We start from the raw sequence: 13108 nt of genomic DNA, 5'->3' as shown, positions 1-13108 counted from the left end.
CACTTTATGCACGTGTGAGTAGAAGGAGAACTCCGTCACCCTTGGCTGCCCAAATCTCCATGGATCTACCCCCCAGCTGCTCCATGAATGCTTTTATTTCCTTTGCCATTGCTGTCACCCTGCCCGTTTTCGAGCTTGACTGGTCCAAGCCAGGGTCCATAACGGTGTTGAAGTCCCCTCCCATGACCAACCTGTGCGAGTCCAGGTCCGGTATCTTCCCCAGCATCCTCTTGATAAACTCCACATCATCCCAATTTGGCGCATATGCATTCACTAATTCCACCTGCACCCCCTCCAGTTTCCCACTGACCACAATGTACCGACCTCCCACATCCGAAACTATTCTACCCGCCTCAAACACCAGCCGCTTATTGATCAGGATCACAGCCCCTCTAGTCTTTGAATCTAGTCCCGAGTGAAAGACCTGACTGACCCAGCCTTTCCTCAGTCTAACCTGGCCCGTTACTCTAAGGTGCCTCTCCTGTACCATTACCACGTCAGCCTTCAGTCCCCGAAGATGCGGGAACACACATGCCCTCTTGACCTGCCCATTTAACCCTCGAACATTCCAGATGATCAGCCTAGTTGGGAGCTCATTAACCCCCCCCCCCCACCCATGCCGATCAGCCATCCCCTTTTTTGGGCCCGCCTCCAGCCCATGCTCCGCGCCACCACCAGCCCGCCCCCAGGCAGCCTCCGCCCCCAACCTCCTCTCTGTCCCTTGGCCTAAGTCCCTCCCTCGTCAGCAGAACATTTACCCTCCTCTCGCCCCCCCCCCCCCCCAGTAACACCACTCTGTAACCCAACCCCTTTGATAAACCGAACATATGCACACCCCACACTGTGCTTCCGTGAGCTAACCCGCCCAGCTAGCTTGGTGGCCACCATCCCTGGCGCCGGTTAGTCTCCCACCTATTGTTCCCTCCCCACCCTCCCTCCGCTCATACAAACATACTCCAACATCAAACAATCCCCACACAATTGCCCGACAGAAAAACACCAAGATCTAAACAAGCACACCTCCATCCCCCAACAGTGCAAATGAAAACCTTAACTCACTCAGCTCGACCACTGGTCCCAAATCAACACAGAAGGCTTCCACAAAATCAATCAATATAAACAGCATCCACTAAACGAAAAACGAGAAACTTTTTTTTAAAGAATAGAGAAACAAAAGGAAAAAAAATCACGAACGCTGCAGCAAAGTTCAAAAGTCTTCAGTCCACCACCAGTCCTTTCCTTTCCACAAAGTCCAGCGCGTCCTCAGGCGACTCAAAATCAAAGTGCTGTTCCTCGTGCGTGACCCAGAGACGGGCCAGATACAACAGTCCGAACGTCACCTTTGTCTTAAAAAGGGTCAACCTAATCTGGTTGAAGCCCGCTCTTCTCCTGGCCACCTCCACACTCAGGTCTTGGTAAACCCGCAGGATACTATTGTCCCATTTCCAGCTCCGTGTCTGCTTGGCCCACTGTAGAATACGCTCCTTATCCAAGTACCTGTGGAATCTCACCATCAATGCCCTCGGGGGGGGGGTCTCCCATTCCCGGCTTCCTCACGAGCGCTCTGTGAGCCCTGTCCACCTCCAAGGACTGGGAGAATGCCCCATCCCCCAGCAGCTTCTCGAACATGTCTGCGATGTATGCCCCAGCGTCCGCTCCTTCGGACCCCTCCGGGAGCCCAACGATTCTCAAGTTCTGCTGGCGGGACCTATTCTCTAGGTCCTCTACCTTCTCCAGGAGCTTCTTCTGCTGGTCTCTCAGCATCTCCAGCTCCACCGCAGTTTGATGTTCCTCCTGCTCAGCCAGCGTCTTCTCTACCTTCTGGATCTCCCGATCTTGGGCATCCAATCTAAGCTCCAGCCGCGAAATTGCTTCTTTAATCAGGTCCAAGCTGTCCCGTTTCTGCTTAGCAAAGCCTTCCTGAATAACTTGCATCAGCTGTTCCATTGACTGCTGGGCCGACAATCCAGAGGTCCGGTCCTCCGCCATGCTGTCTCCGCCATGCTGTCTCCCGCTGCAGCTTCAGCCCAAGCCTTCTCTGTCTTTCTGTTTCTGCCTTTACGAACACTTCTAGTCCTTCTCTCCATGCATCGATGTGGGAGTTCAGGACACAATTGCCTCCGTCACCAGTTTTACAGTTCAAGTCTGGTAGAAAATCGGGGGAAAGGTTCAAAAGTCCGACCCGAGCAGGAGCCACCAAATGTGCGACTTACTCCTTCATAGCCGTCACCGGAAGTCCCATGTCACCGTTTTACACAGGTTAGACACTCGGTAGGGGAATACTGGAGTAAATAGCATTGCAGCAAGAACTACGGCAAGAGGGGCCACATTGCCAAGGCGTGTTGGGCTCAGAAAACGTCTCCTACAACAAGATTGTGCAAGAAGAACAACACAATTAAGCAATCTCGTCTTGTCTACAAATAGTGGATAAGGTCAAGAGACAGCGAGCTACTACAAGAGCTTAGGCTTGATGTCTTGCCAATGCAGGGTGATCAGCAACTTTTTTGAGCATATCCGAATCTTGAAGGTCATCAAATTAAAATGGAAGTGGATACGGATGCAGTAGTATCACTAACAGCCGAGACAATTTATTATCAAAAGCTGAAGCGCCTGCCTTTAAAATCATCACATGTGATCCTTAGGATGTACGCTGAAGAGGTTGTACCATTAAAAGGCAGCGTAGGGTGAAAGCAGAAGCAAATGGGCAACGACAAAGTTGTTTCTTCACATTGACTGTATTCGTTTTTCTAGGGGGGACCCCCTATTACAGGGGCCCCTCCATTTTCTTCCAAGCTGTCTGATTCAGCGTGGAAGATGGTATCCTGTTTTGGGGGGGCGTGCATCCCAGAAAAATGGCAGGAGCTAATACTAAAGGACCTCCACAGTGGTCATCCAGGCATGACCGAAATGAAGATGTTGGCATGGAGTTATGTCTGGTGGCCAGGCCTCGACGCCGACATTGTGAAGGTGGCCCAACACTGCTCCGTTTGCCAAGAGCATCAGAAGCATCCGCCAGCCACACCCTTGCATATACTGGGAATAGCAAGGGCGGCCTAGGGCACGCCTGCATGCGGATTTCCCGAGCCCTTTTCAAGGATCCACGTTCCTCTTACTGATTGATGCCCAATTGAAGTGGCTCGAGGTGTATAGGATGGCGGGCACAACATCCCGCGCAACCATAGAGAAGATGTGTTTATCTTTCAGCACGCATGGCCTCCCCGAGATGCTGCTCTCTGAAAATGGGACTCCTTTCACAAGGGAGGAGTTTGCGGGTTTCATGAACATGAACGGTATATTGCATAATCACACCGCTCCCTACCACCCGCTCCCAATGGGTTGGTGGAGCACACACTGCAGACAGTAAAGCAGGGCCTCAAGAAACAGTCTTCCAGGTCCATGGACACTCGACTGGCTTGTTTTTTTTTTGTTTTCTTACGGGACCACTCTGATGTGTTGGGTAAGCTGGGTCTACGAGGATTGCGTTTGCTGCAGCAGTGAGAGAGACAGGCTTCCAACACCTGAATAAATGCAACTCGATTTTATTGAACACTTAACTATGATACATACTTTAACTGTGGGTTGACACTATGCTGACTTGACTGGAGACCTGAGGCTAACCTGACCAGACTAACTGACTACCACATGGTGTTTGTTCTAGTTGCTGCTCACGAGCCCTGACTGTCTCAGAGGCTGGATCCCGAGAGAGCGGGAAAACTAGTGCCCTCTGGCTTTATAGTGGCCGTGTCCTGTCTGGTGATTGGCTGCTGTGTTCTGTGTGCTTACTGGTCATCATGTGTGTCAATCACTGCCTGTCTGCACTCCATCATATACATAGATGTATATTATGACACACTCCGCATATGGTGACTGGAGTAGCTCCCGCAGAACTCCTGATGGGCCGCAGACTTCGTACCCGCCTCAGAATGCTTTTTCCGGACGTTGGCTCATTAGGTTTGATTTTACCACTTGTTCTTTTCCTGTTCACAGGGTTACTTAATCAAAATCAACTGGGAGCGCAAACCATCGTTTCCCAAATTGAATTGCTACAGTACCTGGTAGGTGTGAGGTTTCTGCTCCAAGCATTTTACTTACAAGCACTAATGCACGTTTGACAAAAGAATTTTATCACACAAATGGGAATAAATTCCCCACCAGGGGTCAAAATAGCAACAAAGTGCCGTCAGATAGCAGTGCAGGAAGCGATTGGGGCACCGTTTTAAAAGGACGTCCCCATCTCTTAACACCCTGAGGCGACCCCTGGACCCCTCCCCCTCACCCCCAACATCCCTACTTGTAAGGGGTTCCGCGGGCACCCTACCTCAAACGGGCAGGGCGCCCGCAGGCCCAATCCCCGGTGTGGGCAAAATGCCTGCTTAGCCCCTCGGCACTGCCATTCAGGCACCCTGGTGGTGCCATGGAGGCACCCAGGCGGCAGTGCCAGGCCTGCAGCCTATCTAGAGGACGACCACCTGGGGGCTTCCGACCACCTGGAAACTACCCCCCCCCCCCCCCCCCCCCCCCCCCAAACTGAGTGCCGTTCCACCTGCTCCCCATATGTGGGGACCAGTACTAAATGGCACCCAGCCAAGTGGCGTCCTCCTTGGCAAGGGCGGTAGATACCCGGTTAGATCCGGCATCAGCAGATTTAACTGGACTTTTAAGCTCACTTCGCTCTTCGAGTCTGGACCCCTGCCCATTGTGAGCGGGATCCAGATCACGACGTCTCGCGGGGTCTGCATAGAATTCGCAAGGCGTAACGGCCCATCGGGGGGTCCCGGGAGTGGCCTCTCCCGGAATCAACAGGCCCGATTCTAGCAGGACCTGGTTGGATGGGGCAGTTACCTTCAGCAACAGATTAAATGGAGGGAAAAATTGGAAAATAACTTGCACAAGTAACTGTTTGTGTTCCTACCCCTGCAGGTCTCACTGTCGTATGGTATGGCTACAACTGTTCTTGTGGGTAATGCTCTGGGTGCCAGTGACCCAGAGCAGGCTATGAGCTCTGCTAAAGTTGCTCTGTGCTGCATGGGTGAGTCCAATAGTTTAAACTCACTGACTAAAACTGTGGTTATTCGAACAATGGAACCCTCACAATCTCTCCAATAGTGCTGGCCCCCCAGCGCCAGATCGGAGAATCGGCGGAAGGAGGGGGCACGAATCCCGCGACGCCGCTCCGATGCCGGCCCGCCGATTGTCCGGCAACCGGAGAATTGGTGCCAATGGCGCCGGCGCATTGCCGCTCAGCACAACCCCCCCCCCCGCGATGCTCCCCGCGCGATGGACCGAGTGCCCGCTGGATTCAGCCGAATCCCGCCGGCATTGTTCTCGTGTGGTCCTACCCAGCGGGACCGCGGCGTTCTGGCTGCGGGGGATAGCCTGGTTGGGGGGGGGGGGGGAGAATTCAACACAAAGGAGGCCGCCACGGTGACCTGGCCCGCGATCGGGGGCTACCGATCGGCCAGCGGGCTATTCCGGTGGGGGCCTATGTTCCTCCGCGCCGGGCCCCTGTAGGTCTCCGCCATGTTGCGTTGGGGCCGGCGTGGAGACGGCAACCCATGCACACGCGCGGACTCGCACCGGCCGTGCTGGCGCCCCTATCGGCAGCTGGAGCTGCGTGAGGCGCTCCAGTGCCATGCTGGCCCCCTGTGCGGCACAGGATCCCTGATCCTCGGGGCCAGCTGACACCGTCGTCAAATGCTCCAGCGTTTACGACAGCGTCAACACTTAGCCCCAGGATCAGAGAATCCCGCCCGAAGGGATTTACTCCTCATTGTGATACAGCTCCCTGGGTGTAAACATCCTTCCCAATTGGACGTTCTTTGTGAATGAGCTTGGCAGTAATTGTTGCCAGGCTATTTGACTGCAAGAGTCATCACAGCTGACCCTGATTCTGCCCTAGCCTGATGTTTACACTCCCACTCGGGTTTTTTAAACATTCTGTTGTTTTAGGTTTTGCTAATGCTGTATTTATTGCCTCTTCCTGGTTACCCTGAGAGGGTGTTGGTGGTGGGTCCCCTCATTCCTGTTCCTATGGTGCTGGTGCTTTCACAATGGTAATAGACAGGGAATTCCCGGATTCCGACCCAGGGACAATGTCGCAATGATGATTATATGGTCAAGGCAGGATGGTGTGTGAGTTGGACGTCCATTTGGCGATGATGAAGCTTCTTCTACATTCACACTCTTCTCCTTCTCAGAGGCAGCTGGAGCTGGAGATGTTGTTGATGTGACCTCAGCAGCTTGCTGCATCCTGTAGATAAGACCATAAGGCATAGGAGTGGAAGTAAGGCCATTCGGCCCATTGAGTCCACTCCGCCATTCAATCATGGCTGATGGGCATTTCAACTCCACCTACCAGCATTCTCCCCGTAGCCCTTAATTCCTCGCGACATCAAGAATTTATCTATCTCTGCCTTGAAGCCATTTAGCGTCCCGGCCTCCACTGCACTCCGCGGCAATGAATTCCACAGGCCCACCACTCTCTGGCTGAAGAAATGTCTCCGCATTTCTGTTCTGAATTTACCCCCTCTAATTCTAAGGCTGTGCCCACGGGTCCTCGTCTCCTCGCCTAACGGAAACAGTTTCTTTGCGTCCACCCTTTCTAAGCCATGTATTATCTTGTAAGTTTCTATTAGATCTCCCCTTAACCTTCTAAACTCCAATGAATACAATCCCAGGATCCTCAGCCATTCATCATATGTTAGACCCGCCATTCCAGGGATCATCCGTGTGAATCTCCGCTGGACACGCTCCAGTGCCAGTATGTCCTTCCTGAGATGTGGGGCCCAAAACTGGACACAGTACTCCAAATGGGGCCTAACCAGAGCCTTATAAAGGCTCAGTAGCACATCGCTGCTTTTATATTCCAACCCTCTTGAGATAAATGACAACATTGCATTCGCTTTCTTAATCACAGATTCAACCTGCATGTTTACCTTTAGGGAATCCTCGACTAGCACTCCCAGATCCCTTTGTACTTTGGCTTTATGAATTTTCTCACCGTTTAGAAAGTAGTCTATGCTTGGATTCTTTTTTCCAAAGTGCAAGACCTCACATTTTCTCACGTTGAATTGCATCAGCCATTTCCTGCACCACTCTCCCAAACTGTCTAGATCCTTCTGCAGCCTCCCCACTTCCTCAGCACTACCTGCCTGACCACCTAACTTCGTATCATCGGCAAACTTCGCTAGAATGCCCCCAGTCCCTTCATCCAGATCATTAATATATATGGTGAACAGCTGCGGCCCCAATACTGAACCCTGTGGGACACCGCTGGTCACCGGCTGCCATTCCGAAAAAGAACCTTTTATCCCAACTCTCTGCCTTCTGTCAGACAGCCAATCCTCAACCCATGCCAGTAGCTCACCTCGAACACCATGGGCCCTCACCTTACTCAGCAGCCTCCTGTGTAGATGATACACATCACAGTCACAATGCGGACACAGGGAATAGGGTGGAGATTGATTCGAATGGTAGAGGGGCAATCATGTACTGGATGATGCTGAGAGTTGTTGTGGGTATACCGGGTAAATGGTGAGTATTCTGTCACAGCCCTGATTTGAATCTCTTGTAAATAGTGCAGAAGCTTTGAAGGACCTGGCTGTCCACTCTCTGTCCAGTTCCTGTAAGCAAGGTGTTGATGTAACTGCTCTAGCTACGTTTCTGGGCCACGCTGATTCCTCTGGAGCTGGCTGACTGGGCACTCAGCAATGTCCATGCCATGGAAAGGGAAGGGGACAATTGATCACTCCTGCCTCCCACCGTCCCACAGACCTCCCCTTTCATTTTTATCTTCTCTGCCCCCTTTCACCTGCTTTGAAATTCGATCCCTCTCTAATTGTTGTCAGTCCTGTCTCCATCTTCCAAAATCGATGGCCGCAGGTGGGGAAGGCCACACCCCACAGCTTTGGTGCGGATCATCTGGAAGGTTTTCCCCATTGATCCAAGGACCTATCAGACGAATCCCTTTCTTTTATGCGTTTATTACTAGTTTAACCCCGACAAGCCGTCTCCATGTTGAGGCACCTTCAAGGTCACCTCCCTACCTCAGCCTTGCCTACTCCCCTGTTGGGGCAACTGAGGCTCCATCACTGCTGGCCCTCTGATTGCACTACTCATTCTGAATGGAAGTGGTGTGGTGGTATGGATATGAGCACTGCCATTGGTGCAGAGCACTGGCTTCCCATTGGCTCTGGCTGGTCATGTGCCTCTCGTCCGATTGGTTGGGACTAGTCATGTGACTGCTCTCCAATTGGTCGAGAGGCAAGTAGGCCCCGCCTCCGAGGCGGGGTATAAGTACCCAGAGTTCCCGGCGGTCGGCCATTCTCTGTAGTCGATCACCGGGCTAACAACTAGCTGATTAAAGCCACAGTTCGGATCCTAAATGCGTCTTGAGTCAAATTGATGGTACATCAAGAGGCCAATTAGAAGGCAACACCTGGGAATATTGTGGAGCCAGTCACCTTGCCGACAAAATGTGGATTTGGGATCCCCATTGGTCCTGGCATCTGGACCCCATAGCAAAATCATGCCCATTACCTCAGTTTCACTCTTCACAGACCTCCCAGGTATTTCCATCTCTTTCTGTCCTTATTTTATATTTTAGATAGAGAACTCGTCCATGTTGAACACCAGCCGGAGCAAGCACTGAGGATGGGCTTGGGTACAAATGTGCTCTGGCTGGGGGACTTCAATGTCCGTCACCAAGAGTGGCTTGGTAACACCACCGCAGACTGAGCTGGCCGGATCCTAAAGGGCATCGCTGCCACATTAGGTCTGCGGCAGGTGGTGAGGGAACCAACATGAGGGAAGAACCAACTTGATCTCGTCCTCACCAATCAACCTATCACTCATGCATCTGCCCATGACAGTATTGTAAGGAGTCATTTTGGAGACCAAGTCATTGTGAGGATATCCTCCACCATTTTGTGTGCCACTAACATCGTGCTAAATGGGATAGATTTTGAATGGATCTAGAGACTCAAGACTGGGCATCCATGAGGCAATGTTGACCGTCAGCAGCAACAGAATTCTACTCAACCGCAATCTGTAACCTCATGGCCCAGCATGTCCCCCCACTCTACCATATCCACCAAGACAGGGGATCAACCCCGCTTCAATGAAGAGTACAGGAGGGCATGCCAGGATCAGCACCAAGCATATCGTAATCCGCATACCGATATCGTAATCGCCGATTGGGCAGAGAATCCCTTCCGACGCCCAAATCGGGGGCGCTGCCAGTTTGATGCCGGTTTTCGAGTCTCCGCCCCCTCCGAAATGGCATAATCGTGTCACGTGCCGCACACCGTTGATAGGGCGTTGGCCCGTCATCGGAAGGCCCTTCTGTGACGCTCCGTCCCCGATGGGCCGAGTTCCCGACGTGTGGCCTGAGTGGTCAGGAACCGGGCGCGGCGGCTGCGGACTGTGTCCAGCGCCGCTACACTCGGCCGAGATCTGTGCCGCTGGCCGGGGGAGCTTCCACGAGGGCTGGGGGGGGGGGGGGGGGGGGGGGGACTGGTGGAGGTGGCCAGGGGGTGGCTTGTAAGGCCGTATTTGACGGGTCGGGTCTGCGCTCGGCCGGCACCATGTTGTACGGTGCGACCGCCGCAGGTCGTCGCCGTATGCATATGCGGTCATGGACCCGGGCGTTCTCCGACTGCTTTTGGCGTGGCAGTCATGAGTTTCACCAGGTGCCACTGCTCGCCCCTCACCGGTCTCGGAATCGGTGAGGGTTCGGCGCCGATTTTGGCACCCTAAAACGCCGGCACTTACCGCTGAAACGGAGAATCCATCCCGAGGTCTCAACCTTCTGGTGAAGCTACCACACCTGTCCACTTGCATGACAAACATCGAAAGCAGCGAAGTGATGCCACCACCAACAGATCAGATCTAACCTCTGCAGTCCTGCCACAGGCAGTCATGAATGGGAGTGGACAACTGAACAACTCACCAGAGAAGGAGGCTCCACAAGTATCCCCACCCTCAACGATGTGGAGCCCAGGACATCTTCACAAAAGACAAAGCTGAGGCCTTCGTAACAATCTTCAGCCAGAAATGAATGATTCCTCACGGCCTCCTCTGGAGGCCCCGAGCATTACAGATGTCAGTTTTCAGCCAAGTTAATTGACTCTACATGATATCAAGAAACGGCTGAAGGCCCAGGATGCTGCAAAAGCTATGGGCCCTGACAATATTCCAGCAACAGTACTGAGACTTGAGCTCCAGAACATGCCACACCCCTAACCAAGCTGTTCCATACAGCCTGTACAACGCTGGCATCTACCTGGAAATGTGGAAAATTACCCAGGTGTGTCCACAAATTGGCCACAAATAGCAGGACGAACCTAACTCAGCCAATTACTGCCCCATCAGCCTCCTCTCGATTATCAGCAAAGAGATCATCGACAGTGCTATCAAGCAGCACTTACTCAGCAATAACCTTCACATTGACACTCAGTATGGGTTCTGCCAGGGTCACCTAGCTCCTGATATTGTTACAGTCTCGTTTCAAACATGGACAAAAGAGCTCATCTCCAGGAGAGGTGGGAGCGACTGCCCTTGACATGAAGGCCACATTTGACCAAGTTTGGCATCAAGTAGTCCAAACAAATCTGGTGTCAATAGGAACCATTGGGAAAAATCTCTGGAGTCATACCTGGCACAAAGGAAGATTGTTGTGGTTGTTGGAGATCAATCATCTCAGTCCCGGGACATCACTGCAGGAGTTCCTCAGGGTAGTGTCGTAGCCTAACCATATTCAGTGCCTTCATAATGACCTCCCTTCCATCATAAGGTCAGAAGTGAGATGTTTACTGATGACTGCACATGTTCAGCACCATTCACGACTCCTCAGATACCGAAGCAGTCTATGTCCGTTCGCAGCAATAGCTGGACAATGTTCCACTTGGGCACAAGTGCCAGGCAATGGCCATCTTCAACAGAGAGAATCCAGCCATCTCGACTTTATATTCACTTGCGTTACCCTTGCTAAATCCCCCACTAACAACATCAGGGGGGGATTTACCATTGTCCAGAACCTGAACTGGACTAGCCACATAAATACTGTGGCTACAAGAGCAGGCCAGAGCCTAGTTGCGAGTAACTCACCTCCTGACTACCCAAATCCTGTCCACCACATAAAGGCACAAGTCAGGAACGTGATTGAATACCAAACTAGGATTTGACACCATCCAGGACAAAGCAGCCCATTTAATCGGCACCCCATCCAACACCTCCAACATCCATCCACTTCACCACCGACGGACAGAAGCAGCCGTGTGTACCATCTACAAGATGGCATTGCGGGAACTCACCAAGGCTCCTTTGACAGCACCTTCCAAACCCTCAAACCTCTCGAAAGACAAGGGCAGCAGACACAAGGGAACACCACCGCCTGGTGGGTCCCCTCGAAGCCACACACCATCCTGAAAGGGAAATATATCGACGTTCCTTCACTGTCACTGGTCAAGATCTGGAAACCACTCCCTAACAGCGCTGTGGGTGGCCTACACCATATGGACTGCAACGATTCAAGAAATCATCTCATCACCCCCTGCTCAAGGGCAATTAGGGATGGGCAATAAAGATGCCAGCCTACCCCATAATCCCATGAAATAACTTAAATATATATATAGGTTGATCCCATGTCCGATGCCAGGATTCTCCCCTGCCCAGCGAGGGGGGGGGGGGGGCGTCGGGCCGCCCCCGAAGGTGCGGAATTCTCCGCACCTTTAGGGGACAAGCCCTCACATTGAAGGGCTAGGCCCGCGCCAGAGTGGTTCCCACTCCACTGGCTGGCGTGAACGGCCTTTGGCGCCACCAGCGTAAGTACGTGCATGCGCCGGAGCGTCAGCAGCTGCTGACGTCATACCAGCGCATGCGCAGTGGAGGGGGTCTCTTCTGCCTCCACCATGGTGGAGACCATGGCGAAGGCAGAAGGAAAAGAGTGCCCCCATGGCACAGGCCCGCCCGCCGATTGGTGGGCCCTGATCGCGGGCCTGGCCACCGTGGGGGCACCCCCCCCCCGGGGTCAGATCGGCCCGTGCCCCCCCCCCCCAGGACCCCGGAGCCTGCCCGCGCCGCCAATCCCGCCAGTCAGGTAGGTGGTTTGATCCACGCCGGCGGGAGAGGCCTGTCAGCGGCGGGACTTTGGCCCATCGTGGGCCGGAGAATTGCCATGGGGGGGCCCGCCGACCGGCGCGGCGCGATTCCCGCCCGCCCCCGCCGAATCTTGGGGGGCAGAGAATTCGGGACATGGAGGGGGCGGGATTGACGCCGGCCCCGCGCGATTCTCCAACCCCCCGGGGGGTAGGAGAATCCCACCCTTGAGCTGTGCTGATTTAGCTAAGATGCCAGTTACTGTCGTACGACCAGCCTAAACAATCTGCGTTTGCAAGGTGGGGGGGGGGTGTTTGGTCACAGGATCTGCCCCTGACGGCTGTCCAGGATGTGGGTGTGGATAATGAGGATAGGAACAGGCCCGACGGTGATGACTCCGCCATCGCAGTCAAACAGATTGACATTTACTGGCCAGGATTAACTGGGAAGAAGATTCCCGGCGCAAGTTACGGGAGTGAGGTGAGGAGAGATGGAATCCATCGCACCGTACCCTGACAGGGAGCTAATACCCAGTAACGTTAGCGAGGAAGGTGGGGCGGTCATGTCTTGGGAGCAGGGAGCAGGGATGGTCATCAGAAGCAGTTTACTTTGAAAAAATCTACAGATCTTCAAGTCGATTATTTGATGAGAATCCCTCATGCTTTATTCCTTTTTTTCCACAGTCTGCATCGCTTTAGTGATTTCGAGCATACTTCTCGCAATAAAGAATGTGGTTGGCTATATCTTTACAAATGACAAGTTAGTAAAAAAAACTCTTCCACAAGCCTAAAAATCACCAATACGCACTTACAAAATGGATTCAGATTGTAAGAAAGCTTTCTAATGTCCCTCTTTTTATCTTTCAGAGAAATTGCACATTTAGTTTCACAAGTAATTCCATTAAATGCGGCTTTTTATTTGCTTGATTCCATGGCAGTGAGTATTTCAGTATTTTTGATCTTTTCTCAGGTCTACAAGTGACATTTCTGTTGTCTGCTGTTCTATAATGTTA

At 52.8% G+C, this 13108-nt stretch overlaps 1 pseudogene; it reads left to right on the top strand.

Annotated features, from left to right (window-relative positions):
* Positions 1–13108, top strand: part of LOC119975082 — a 69309-nt pseudogene that overhangs the window by 45001 nt on the left and 11200 nt on the right.

The sequence above is a fragment of the Scyliorhinus canicula genome, chromosome 12 (genome assembly GCF_902713615.1).
Source record: "Scyliorhinus canicula chromosome 12, sScyCan1.1, whole genome shotgun sequence".
In the NCBI taxonomy this organism is placed as follows: domain Eukaryota; kingdom Metazoa; phylum Chordata; class Chondrichthyes; order Carcharhiniformes; family Scyliorhinidae; genus Scyliorhinus; species Scyliorhinus canicula.
The sequence above is the reverse complement of the archived record's forward strand: the minus strand, read 5'-3'. Positions and strand labels throughout refer to the sequence as shown.